This window comes from Boleophthalmus pectinirostris, unplaced genomic scaffold, assembly GCF_026225935.1.
Source record: "Boleophthalmus pectinirostris isolate CB_2022bp ecotype Guang Dong unplaced genomic scaffold, ASM2622593v1 HiC_scaffold_2, whole genome shotgun sequence".
NCBI lineage: Eukaryota > Metazoa > Chordata > Actinopteri > Gobiiformes > Gobiidae > Boleophthalmus > Boleophthalmus pectinirostris.
This window is the reverse complement of record NW_026571152.1, coordinates 14,134,779-14,148,606: the sequence shown is the minus strand read 5'-3', so window position 1 is coordinate 14,148,606 and position 13,828 is coordinate 14,134,779. Positions and strand designations below refer to the sequence as shown.

Here is a 13,828-nt window from a genome sequence, read left to right as displayed (position 1 = left end):
TGACAGCTTTCTCAGGGCTAATCAGCTATGTAGTAACTAATGACCACAAACCTATAATTAAGCCCAAACTGAGGACAAATTCCTGACAAGGGACTAATTAAAACTGCATCTGGAGCTCAAAAAAATCACAAAAGTGCTTTTTTCTCAACTAGATGTAACAAAAGCTTGATTATTCCTCTTGTTCTGCTGTTGTAACACTTCGACCAATAAGTCCATTTCACTGAGCCGCCTGGCTAGTTCAAGTTCTCTCACAAAATGTGGAGTCGCACTTCCCGATCCATTCATTGTCTATTGAAAACTAGTGCTAAGTTTAATCTATATATAAATACCAGGCAGTGGACAGCAAGTTACGGATACATAATCAGTCTTGTCAAGATTGTGTAGACAAGACTTCAGAAGACTGTGATCAACCCCTTTTCAACCCTTACAAATCGTGGACCAAACCAAATTTCTGGTCGAATCGCCAACTACCTGGCCAAATATTCACTTTGGCGATATCCACAATGACTTGGTGGAAACTCCTGGGCCATTCACAGCAGAAAAGATGAAAGCCTCCAAGAGTCTCGATTTGTTGTTTGTTTGTTGTTGAACTTGTTGGAGTCCACGGTTTGCTAGGATCTTCTGCGTTTGCTCTGCGAATGTTTGAAAGCCATTTAATTCGCCGTTAGCGGTTCTTTTCACTTAGAATACGAAAAAGACATTTTCCGTCTTCTGTGCTTCTATTTGTGCATCCGATAATGCAGCAGGAATTTACCATTATCGGGGAGAAATATGCAAGGTTACGCACTGTGTTTGACGCTACCATGTTTCTTGCCTCTGACCAAAATATTTCCCAGCATGCAACGCGGGCTTTTAATAACAATGACGTCAGCTGAAACTCGCCTATTTGTGTCTTGAAGTTAATCCTAACTGAAATTAAAATGAATTAGTGATGTTAAATAAAATAGAGCTACAGTCTGAATGATCTTGCGCAACAAACAATTCACATGTCATTAGATATATTTTCATAAAGTTGTTTTGAGACCTACATTAGGTTAGCATTATCTTTTAGACATAAATACCTATTTTTATAAGCACACATGTTTCCTGTGGTAAAGCATTTACATAGTAGTCTTAATACTGTGTGTGATAATCCTAATAATAATAACCTGTAACCTGCTGATAAGAAGACAGTGGACAGCAGGTTTGAGAGACTCGGAACTAGCAGGATGGCTGCATGGAAAGAGCCTATCAGATTTAAATATTGGTCATGACTAATGGAGCTCCACAGTGACCAGCTGCTCAGGTTGAGGAAGTAAAAATGCCGTTCAATTTTCCCATAGACTTTTTGAAAAATTAAATATTAAGCGTTCAAAGATATTGCAGAGGCTAAGCAGCTAAATGCTAACTAATATCCACAACATAGTTGCTTTAAGTCCAAAAAGGGAGTTTAAATGGCAAGATTCTGCAACATGTTTTAATAATAACTTGTGGTTTATAAGATGTCAGAAAAAGATTTTACATACAATTGTAGGTCTTATGTTTGTTACCATGTAGCTGACTATCCCTGAGCAAGCTTTCACACTTTTAATATGATCTCTTTTTTTTAAGTCTATGAGAAAAATGAATGGGACATGGGCTGGTCACTGTTGTGGCCCAAATTTCATTAAACTTTTGTCTCAAACATTGGCTTCATTTGTTGTCCATTCACAGCATTACTGTGACTTGCTCCATAGAGAAGGTCCATGGTGCAGTGCTCTTGGAGGTACAGCCCACATAGTTCCTCTCTCACACACAGCTCTGACCTTGCTCCAGTCGCTGCTAATCTTGAGAGGGAGCTGATGGGGCCCCCTAGAGGCTGTGTGAGCATGTGCGGATAGGGAGAGGACTCTGTAATGTGCTCTTTGCCTCTTTAAGCATGCAGTAGTAAGTGTTTTAAACACACACATCTGTCTTTGTTATTAGCACCACTCATTACGCCACATCTCAGCTCTCCCGGAGGACACGCCTCTTCTGCTCGTCCTCCAGGATCACTTACATGTTGGATTTTTGAAGCTCAACTCAAAAACAAATTTGTCTAAAGCAATTAAAATGTATCACCTTGTAAACAGCAGCTGCCCCTCCCATCAGCTTGTAAAAAGAAAGGTATAGATGTGTTTTGAGCTGACCTGAGTTTAACTGTATTTAAAGGCCCTGTACCTAACTTTATTTTGTCTTGCCCCAGTACAAATTGATTGTGCTAGTATAATTAAATCCGTGTATCATCCGTTCATTTGTTTTTCAATGTAAAACCAAGAATAAGAAAATGAAAAAAAAAAATAAAAAAAACACAGTTTTCTTCATTATTTGTCTCTAAAAGCAAAATGATAAAAATGGATTATGATTGTTTTTTTGCAGTTTTCGGTTTTGTGTTTAAATGAATAATGGAAAAACGGATACAGGCCGTTTCCCGTTTCCATGACTTAAACCAGTTAATGGTGATTCACTTATTAAATTAGTTGATAACAATTGCAATAAATGAATGCAATTAATCATTTAACTGGGTGTGATGCCTAATTTGTCCAGCAGTGGTCCAAGGAGGTATAAGGTTTCAAAGGTAGTTTTTAATACGAAGAGATTTCCACTGTCACTGACTAATGCTACTAGTCAGACCAGTACTATAAAAGTAAAAATGATGATGGGTGTAAGTCAACATCTTAATTTCATAAACAGTGTCCAGATGACTACCTTTGAAACCTTTTCAGTGTTCCCTCATTACCGGCTTACTCAGATGTGTATTTTGATTAACGCATGTTTGAGTAATACTGCATTGTCCTGCATTTGAGGCTGGAATGCTCAGAAAATGTTTTCACCTACCACCTTTCTCTGCCCATTGTTTTGTATGAGTGATTATTTTAAAAGTTCAGAATCCAGGTCATAGGTTGAGTTAACAATAACACGATAAAAGATAGACAGATAGATGCTTCATGGATTACCCAAAAAGGCCAGGAACGGTCATAAACTTAAAGGTTGTATAGAGGATTTTCCAAGGAACGAGAAATCCAGCGACTGTTTGTCCTTTTTCAAATGTTGCGCATGCGTGAAACCACCCCCCCTCCCCTACAGCTCCCTACGTAGAAACGCCTCCTCCCGCCTCCTCGTTACGCCAGAAACAGGTTTGTTTACAGCCGGTGAGCTGCACATGACTTGTAAACAACTAACTACAGTGTTGGTTAGGCAGGCGGAGAAGTGAGGAGCGGGGGGAGCGGGTGTGCGGACATTTCGTTCGCGGACGAGAAGTGAGGAGCAGGGAGAAGAGCGGAGCAGGGAGAGGAGAGAGGAGAGAGGAGAGAGGAGCGGGTGCGCGGAGATTCCGTGCCCGGAGAAGTGAGGAGCAGGGGGAAGAGCGGATCGGGCAGCGGGGACAGGAGCAGGAAAGGGGAGCAGAGAAGGTTGCGCGGAGATTCCGTGCGAATGAACTAGCTACAACACGCAGCAGCAAGCGGACTCTTTCTTTGCCTTGAAAATTACATTTTCAGACATAGGATATCGCTTTTGTGTCCTGAAAAACGTTTGACTAGCTCTTGGAAACAAAGTACGTTTTCATAATAAGCAGAAGTGACCTGTCTAGGAGTAATTTGGCGACCAATGCGTCAGTCTTTAGACCCTGTGTCTGCTTCAGTCGCGCCATCGCTGGAATGAATCTATAAGAATCACCTTAGTTTGGCTTCGCTGCTTTTCCCCTTGTCTTCTTCTTTCAGCGACCTCAAAAACGGACTTTCTTTTGCAGCTAACTGCTCCTGGATTCTTGTCGCCATTGCAACAAACTTTGTGCGAACTGCGAGGAAGATATAGGTAAAAAAAGCCGCTAAGAACTGTTGCGTTGGTGGAGTAAACAGCGTCTGTGCGTCTTGCGTCTGTGGACTGCGTGACAGTCGTACGTAAACCACGTACCGGCGGTGCGCAGGCAAATCAGTTACGCTAGAAACGTAGGGAGATTGATTGACAGCCTGTCAGCTAACAGATAACGAGGCAGTGTCGTTATCTATTGGCAAATGTTTAGCCCCACCACGTCCAGAGTTGATGAATTTTTATTCTCTTTTTTTTGGTCATCATAATTACAAGGCTACTGCATCTCTATAATGCTATCATTGACAACTTGAAACAAAAACAAACAAACAAAAATCCTCCATACAACCTTTAAGTAAAATCATGCAGGAGAATTTACAAACTAAGAATTTGTTTAACCACACTTTTCACATTATGAGGCTAAGGTTTGGTACACTTTATTGTCCTGGAATAGCACTGCATTACGTTTTAAGTTAATGAAGGGAAGCAAACTTTTTACATGTCACACAAGAATGTACTTGTTAGGTTCCAGGACTCATTCAAAGTTCAAGGTTGAGCAAAATGACAATGAGGTTATGATTGTACATATGACTGCACTTAACGTAACTACTGAATGCTGGACGTTTTTGGTTCATATTGACTTTGGAGAGCATGATTCCAAGTTCTTCCAACAGCAGTAAATGTTCTAGTTTGGGCCGTGGTTGGAGAAAGAGGAGATTGAATTACAAGAGGCGCAGTCTGTGTTTTCATCTCGACATTGGCCTAATTTCTGGGTGAATGACTGACTTCCTTTTGGTGTTTGTTTAATATTGTTTGCACAGCTGTAGTGTAGTACCTGGAGGTAGCGGGCCCGTCTGCTCTGATCCCACGGCTGGGGAGAGTCATTGGCTGTGACGTCTTTTCAAGAGGTTCAGAGGAGCAGGCACCAGATGTGAGGAGAGCAGGAGAGGCTGAGGGTAAACCATGTTATTGTTGATGCAAGTATGCAAGAATTTGAATTTGTGGAGAAGAAACATCTTAGGTAAATTTGTGCCAAAATGACTACACACAACTACAGAATTCTACGCACATCACTGATTAAGAAGATCAAACTGGAGAATACAGTAACAGAGCAGTAGGTGTATGCCAGTAGCGGTGAAAATGGGTGTTGTATGATGTGTGTGCTGTTTTGAATGTAAGTGGTTAAAGATTGCTCAAACATGCATGAAGACTCCTCGCCAGTCTGGGGCCGCCTAGTGCCTCCGCACAATTTCATTTTTCTCCATAGGTCAGGAATTGGAATACATGGTTTCACAAGAAGCCCGGAAGTTGTAGACCGCGCACCAGCCAATCAGCGAAGAGCTGTGAATGACTGGGTCTCTTTTGTGGTACAGCACAACAATAAACAAAGCAGTTGAGATGGATGTAGACGAAGCCATAGATTCTGTGTTGGCAACGATTCCAGAGATCAAGGATTTAAAGCTGGAACAAAGAGAATGTTTGGTGAATTTTATCAAGTGGAAAGATGTTATTGCCCTTCTTCTTACAGGATTTGGGAAAAGCTTAATATACCAGTTAGCCCCGTTAGCGGTACATTACATACGTCATGACCAAATAGCAGCGATTGGTTAAATAAAAAAAGTACCGTCTACTGTTGAGCCAACAGATCCTAATGCTGCGAGGTCTGACGGGTTCCACAAAGTGAAAGTTAAGACGACTTGAATTTAAAACATGTTATCATGATTTGAATAAATTTCACTTGACAGGTAAAGTTATCTGCCAGTGGAGCAAGAGTTTTTGACTGTACATCTCGCTACACTTAAAGACTAAGAAACACTAAGAAAAACAAGAACTTTTGGCACTTAAAATAAGAAACTAAATCTAATGTTGCTTGAATTAAGAAAAACAGACTTATTCCATTGGTAAATAATTTTATTAGTCAAGTTGAATTTACTCAAATAAAGTAAAAAGTTCTTAATTTAGTAATTTTAATTTAGCTAGATATTGTTATTATTATTATTTTTTTCAGTGCAATCATGTGCGTACACACCTTTCTTACAAGACAATATGGGTCTTGCCTAAGTACGCAATGATGGCTTTTTCCACAGGAGCCCCACTCTGGCAACAGGACTTCCCAATGGTCTCCCATCCAAGTACCAAACAGGCCCGGCCCTGCTTAGCCTCTGGGATCTGACGAGATCAGACTCTGGAGAAGTCGGTATGGCCAAAAAAATCGGCGTGCTTTGATTATCCTATTTGAAACCAAGATTATTTTGCCATGATCAATATTGGTGTGAAAACACGTTGTACCTGATTCTTACTGTCTTAAAAATGCATTCTCAGCATCCTAATTATCAACTGTGATGAGTTTATAAGCGTCATTCACAACTTTCAGAGGCCAGAGCAGAGTTTGCTGTCATGGTAAAGCTAATTGCAACTAGCATGCAGAATGTATTAAGAAGCAATGCTTTTCATGCAGTTAAAAGTTGTTTTCCTGTGCAGTTTTGGTATTTGAAATTTGTGTATGAAATTTGTGGCATAAGCAAAGCATGGAGGGAGATATGACACACTCCTCTGGCTGTCACCCTGTCGTCCTCGTCTGATGACATCACCAGCGTGAGCCGACTTCTCTCATTTCACGGCACTCATCTCCGCCACCTCGAGCCGCCCTCCACTGATGGAGATATTTACAATGCGTCAGATCGCTTGAAATGGTCGTCTACTACACCACCCATTAACCACGTGCTTCCTGGTTCAGCTTTTGAAAACACGCAGGACTTCATTCTGGCTTCAATACTTTAAAGGTTAAGCTCCTTTTAATGGGATTTCGAGTATATTAATGTTACCTTGTCAAAAACATACCTGGAGCTGAGTTTAGTTTCTTTCACATGTTTGAGTATTCCTGGTTTATTCATCTGTCTTCATCTCCAAAGCACAAAATACTCAGTTCCACCTTGTGATTCCTGAAGTGGTAGTTTTCAAGTTAACAGCTACGTTTTACCTTTTGTTCAGTAGACATGGGCAAATTTCAGGGCTGAAATTAGCCAAATGATTCTAGTGAAGATCTTGAATTACCACATGACATCACAAGTGTTATAGAGAATCCAGTTATAGAGAAGAACTCACATGCAGCTCATTCTTATGAATCTTATATACTGCATTTGATTATATATGCACTTCTGGTCAACACCCTAACTTTTCCAGTTATTTATTACAATTCAAGTCGTGGAGGTCCAGTGAAAAATTTGAAATGGAAATGAAAACACAAGTCTAAGCTCTGCCCAAACTACCTCAGGAAAAAGGAAGATGGTAAAGCTTGAAAACATGGAGTGTCCAGCACAGTCTCCAGACTTAAACCCCATCGAGCTGGTTTGGGATGAACTGGACAGAAGAGTGAACGCCAAGCAACCTACAAGTGCCACACATTTATGGGAACTTCTGTAACAGACTTGTGAAGAACTTTCTGAAGAATATAAGAATATATTTCTGTTGTAAAAAAAAATGCCATGAGTGTGTTCAGCTGTTATATCTGCCAAAGGTGGACATTTTGATGAATCATAAGAATACGTTTTGGTCAACAATAAACAGTAAAAAACTGGAAAAAGTGTGGTGTTCTAAAACTTTTGACCCGTAATGTATATACATAGATTCTTCATGACATCCAGACATGATGGAATTAGAGTAAGGATTTACAGTAACTAAAATTGTGAAAATGGTTAGGTATAGAATTTGTTTGGACAAAATAGTCTGCCTTATACACAATACCTCTCTGCACTACGTATTATATACTATAAGTGATGTTTTCACTATCACACACACAGTCAATGTATATTTATAGCCACAATTTTCCTCAGTGGTGTTTTTTTTTAAAAACATATTCTTCATCCCATCAGCAGCGAGCCAGTCAACAGTCTTTATGGTGGTAGTTATTAGCAGTGCGGGCCCACTTTGAATAGCCATCCGATCCCCCCGGCCACAATGGACCACTGATAATATCATAAGCACGTATTTACCGTGGAGGCGTTTAAGATTTCCAGATAGAGCTGAAACACGAGAGCCACAGATTTGTTAATATCATTAAAAGATGTTAGCCGTAACTGAAGCTGTGTGAACGTGATCTATGCTGGAAATAATTTATAAAGTAACAGCTATAAAACATGTACAAGTGATCAGGTTCACGACCTGTCCCGGCACAGAGGCTCCCCTTACACGCGCCACAGCCTCACCGAGAGCTAAAACAATTAAGGCAAATGGCTTTTCCACTGCAGGGGTGTCAAGAAATCACACATGAATGCTGCAATCACAGAGCAAGACGGGCATGTTTTACAACTGGGTCTATAGGATAATTTGTCCTCTGCATTTGACCCATCCTTCAGTGTCATTAGGGTGAATAGTCAAAGCACGGCACTCTCAGGAACATCTATGAGGTGCAACAAGCTTATCTTGATCTTAATGCCCGCTGGGGTTTCAGATATCAGTTTTGCATTCATTTTTCCCCCCATGATATCCTGGACATTTTGAATATTTAGAGGTAAAGGCTCATTGGTGCAAACCAGCTGTGTTGTACGTGTTTGGCCTCAAGTCCAAGTCAAGCATGGACCTGTTAAAATTGGGATAGGGTGTTGCTGCTTGTCCAGTTGAGGTAGTGGCCACTCACTGGTACTTCAGCGGAAAAAATCCCCTGGGCTGAGACAGGATTTTTCTCACAGAGTGCAATGTAATCACAAACTGCACGTGTTCGGCTGACAGGGCACCTACAACTTTCAAAAATGTCGGATTTTGTGGCGATTTTTACCTATTTTTAGATCAACTTTTTCTCAGCTAAAATCCTTCAGTTGTCTTTAAAAAACACTTTATAATGGTTAGCTCTGGCACTGTTCTGCTCCGCTCGCTCTGATTGGTCAAAGCAATCATGTGATACATAAGGCTGTGCTCCATGCGTGTGCTCACATGCACTGGCAAGCACTGTTGGGCAAGTTACTTTAAAAACGTAATGCGTTATTTATTACTTATTACTGTCATTTCAAAGTAATTCGTTACATTACAATATTACTGCATTTAAAATGTAAGGCATTACATTACTATTGCATTACTTTAAGTTACTCTCACCAAAATAACTGCGAAGATGCTGAACTTTTGCGCCGTATATGGACTGAACCAGGACTAAACCAGGTCTAAACCAGGTCTAAACCAGGACTAAACCAGAGCTGAACCAGGACTGAACCAGGACTATAACAGGACTAACCTCGGACTGATTCCAGGACTGAAGAGGAGGACTAAACCAGGACTGAACTAGGACTAAAACAGGACTAAACCAGAACTAAACCAGAACAAAACCAGGACTAAACCAGAACTGAACTAGGACTAAAACAGGACTCACTGTCGGGACGGGCTCGAAGGTGACCGCAGGAGAAAGGAGTGGCTCTGCTCTGCACCTCATGGAGGTAAGAGCGGCTGTCGCCCGATCGCGCTTTATGGACACCGTGCTCCGCAGGCTCGCGGCCCTGATTTCAGCAACTATTTGCGGGTACCCGACCCGGTGTAAGACTCTGCTACAGCACTTAACTTCTACCTTCCTTCAGCGTGTCCAGAAGTCCAACTTTTTGTGCGATAGTGAGCATCTTCCTCTGCCTTTTGGGTGCGAGCGCAGGAGCCTTTGTCAGTGCAGAATGTTTTGTCGACGTTGTGGGTTTTGTCGGGGAGAAAACTTGCAAACATACAGCACTTCGGACGACTGTAAACCAGGTCTAAACCAGAACTGACCCAGGTCTAAGCCAGGTCTAAACAGCGTAGAGTTCTGTGTCGGTCCTTTCACCCGCGGTTACCTGAAGGTCTACGCGGCCACGTCTCCGGCGTTTCCCCGCTGCTGATATCGCGGTGATTTTAGCGAATTTGTATGAAGAAAAACACACCACTTCGATCCAGGTTAAAAAAGCATTGTAACGCGCGTTACTCACATTTGTACCGAGTAAAATATTAAAATTTTTTCCCCTGTAATGCCTTACATTACTGCGTTACAGCAAAAAGCAATGCATTACTGTAATTCGTTACTTTTATAACGCGTTACTCCCAACACTGCTGGTGAGTGCCTGCGGGAGAAAAGAGCACTACTACACATGCTCTATCAGCCCACAGCTACTGGAAGTATCTTGCCGGGCTAAAGGCTAATTTGGAATCATGCATCACTGAGCTCGGTCCAGTGACTTGAATGAGCGGTCATTTTGAAACCCCAGGGCTTGAAGCCAAGTCCTTTTAAAGGTGCATTATGTAACATTTTGATTGGGGTCCATCACCTGCTTGTTTCTATGGATACGTAACTTCTCTGCCTGGAATGTTCCACAGTATGATATTAAACAGCTCTACCTAACATTTATTCAATTACGGGTGATTTTCTTGCCTAGAAAAACAGGGATTCTGACTGTGATGTGCCGCCTCTCCACAGATCTGACCTGTAACCTGGCCTGGATTGGGCTCCATGAAGATAGAAAAGTTTAACACCATACTGTGAAACATTCCAGACAAAGCGATAACATCTCTATGGAGAAAAGCATTTGACAGACTCTAGACCAGAAAAGTCATGTAATGCATCTAAGTCTTCAAATTCCTGAAAACAGCTTTATTGTTTTAATTTATCTTACATGTCCTGTTAAAATGTGGCCAGGGCTATTTTGTTCCTGTAAAATTATTATTATTATTTTTATATTTTTTTTGAGAAGAAACAAGAGGTTGTCGGGTTGAAAAAAAAAAAAAAAAAGCCATTAAGTGGGTGCTCTGGGATGCCATTCTCTCGGTTTAAGTGGACACAACATTCCAATATTCAACCAAAAGTATTGCTATATTATGTAAAGTATATGTTAAAACTACTACTACTTCTACTCTCCCTGCAGGCATCAAAACACCTTGTGATCTCATTATTTTTCCAGACTCAATCTGATCATTTGTGTGCTCAAATTGCTTTCACTTAGAAGCATCTCAACTTTGAAGCTATTGTTGTAAGCCTGCTTTGAATTTCTTACAACAGTCCTTGTCTGCATGTGTCTAAAAGTAGTGGAAAAACAATACTGCACATTTCAATAAAACAGTTAATATTAGATTCAGAATTTTACTAAAAATGTGCCTAGATTTTTTAATTTACTTCCTTGTTGTACATGGGTAACAGATGTGACATACATAGATGTAGTTCCATAACTGTTACCTTGCAACTGGAATGATACAAGAGACAAAATTTGCACTATAGACCGATAAAAATAAATGCAAACACAAACTGATATTAATATGATAAATATTTACCACAGGTACTATCCCCATCAAACCAAGTCAGAATTAGAAAAACATGAAAACCTTAGCTTATCTGATGATGACAGCAAATCATCTATAAACTTGTCCATTGTGAACCTGCTGTATGAGAATACTGTCTGTTGTATACTGAAAGTGACTGTGGCATGTTACACTAATGAAGTGGCTGAATCCATAAGACTGGATCAATACACAGAGTTGTATTACACGTGTGGCAGAGGCTGTTAAATGCTGTGTCTGTGATCAAAACATATTAACACAACTGAAGGAAGTGAGCTGGAGGTGCTCGGTTAGATCCCCAAGCCAGTGATCAGCATGTGGCATCAGTGCTCACAGACATGATTTTCTTCGGGCAATGCGCACTGCCCTTGTGTCCTTGTGCAAAACACGTATACAAATATCCATATACTGAGAAAAATCTATATGCATGTTAAGGCTATGACAACCCAGATTCAGTTGTGGTTGTAATATCAGGTGGCATATGTAAGTAAGTAAGTAAGTTTTTATTTATATTAGAGCCCGACCGATATATCAGCTGGCCGATATTATTGGCCGATATGGGCACCTGGAGACATATCGGCTATTGGCTTGCTGATAGGGGCCGATATTTCACGTGGGCATGTTATACCTCGTTATAAAGCTTAGACTCTCTACATTATGTTCATTTAATCCAATTTACAGACAGATAAATGTCCTCATATGTGGCTCCACATCAGTATTTATCTGCCCGTGTAATTTGTCTGTGTCTGTGTCCGTACTGTCCCTGAACACAACCCCAGAGTCACGTCACTTAACTCACGTGTGTTTGTTTACACCCGCAGCGGTGTGCAACACTGAGATTATTTTCTTTTTACGGACAATCGGTTTGAGTCTGAATTAAAAGGACATTTATTAGTGCAGACTTGTGATGTGAGGAGGAGCCTGTGTGAGCGCTGAGTGTTGGAAATATGTCATCTTTGAAGCTAGTTTTGGCTATTTGTTATTAGCGATTAGCTGCTGTAGCTCCCGCACACAAACAGGCTGTTTTCTATTGGTCTATTGTAAAGTGACTATATTGGCCGTATATTTGTTATTGGACCTGCATTGATGTAAATGAGCTGTGAATAGACGTGTGAATGATCTACATTTATGCATATAATTAATTACCGCGGTGCGCACGTTTTTACGGCTAAAGGCTAATAGCGGTAGTTTCTTTACTAGCTAGAAGTTATGGGTCGGTCGTGATCGAAGCGGCTCTTAGAGCCGGCTCTTTGAAGTAAACAACGGGAGCCTGCTTCTTATTGGGAGCTGTGTTTTCTCTTTTTCTCACTTTTTCTCTTCAAGCCGCTTGTAGACTCGCAGTTTGACAGCAGCAGCGGCTGAAAACGAAACTTTCAGAAATCTGCGTGTGCATAGGATAAAAAAAAAAGTGCATATTTGGCTGCAGTTCAGCATAAAATGAATAAACCAGGACTAATCTTGGGCTCGAGTGAGGGAGAGAACCGAGTCCCGACACTCAGTCCTGGTTCAGTTCTGGTTTAGTCCTGTTTTACACATGGTTTAAATCTGTTTTAGTCCTGGTTTAGTCCTTTTTCAGTCCTGGTTCAGTTTTGGTTTAGTCCTGCTTGCAACAAAACAATCTCAAGAGTCGCTTGGGAGCCGAAAGAGCCAATTGCTTTAGTGAGTCGAGCCAAAAGAGCCGGTTCTCCAAAAAAAAAAAAACTGGAATACCCATCACTAGTAGCTAGAATGTGATGCAAAAATGCCATTAGGCCAATCTACTGTATGTAAATATGATGTAAAGAGTCAGAATAACAATAAATGTTGCTTAAATAAACCCAATTTAGAATCCACTAGAGCCAAACCTAAGTTTTTTAAACAATTCAAGATTTACAGTGAATTTTTACATCACTAAATATATCGGCGTTTATATCGGCTATCGGCAGCTCCAGTTTCAATTATATCGGTTTCATATCGGCCACAACAAAATCCATATCGGTCGGGCTCTAATTTATATAGAGCTTTTCACAAACATATGTCACAAAGACACTTTATAGAGAATTATTCAGTCACTCCATACTTAGTGGTGGTAAGCTACTATTGTAGCCACAGCTGCCCTGGGACTGACCAACACCATCACTCACGCACACATCACTTTCATACTAGGCAATGTGGGTGAAGTGTCTTGCCTAAGGACACAATGACAGTTTTTGAGAATGTGGCACCTGATTTTCCCAGTGGTCTCCCATCCAAGTACTAACCAGGCCTGGCCTTTCTTAGCTTCTGAGATCTGATGGGATCAGTCTTTGACAAGCTGGTATGGCCACAATACAGTTCCTTTAAATTGATATCTTGAACACATTTCGTGACCCTCAGCTCAGTGCCTCATGACCCTCACGCCCACTTTAGGAAGCACTACGGCCTCTACTGTGAATTCTCACAGTTCTCAGCAAATTTTGAACTAAAGGGTGCAAGGTGCAAGGGTGTAACTTTTTGTTTGGGGGTCTGTCACCTACTTGTTTTTATGGAAATGTTATTGCTCTGCCTTCAGTGTTCCACAGTACACCTTACATTTATTAAATTACATGTGGTTTTATTGTTTAAAAATACAGGCAGCCTGACATGTCAGATCTCTATAGATTTGACCTGCAACTTGGTAACACCATACTGCGAAACAGTCCAGACAAAGCAATAACATCTCCATTGAGAAAAGCATTTGATGGACCCTTCACTTGCAAAATTACACAATGCACCTTTAAAACTGCCA

General features: G+C 40.9%; 1 pseudogene; it reads right to left on the bottom strand.

Moving 5' to 3' along the window:
• Positions 1 to 13,274: 13,274 nt before the first annotated feature.
• On the bottom strand, positions 13,275 to 13,392 carry LOC129409574 (5S ribosomal RNA; annotated as a pseudogene).
• Between the last annotated feature and the right edge of the window lie 436 nt (positions 13,393 to 13,828).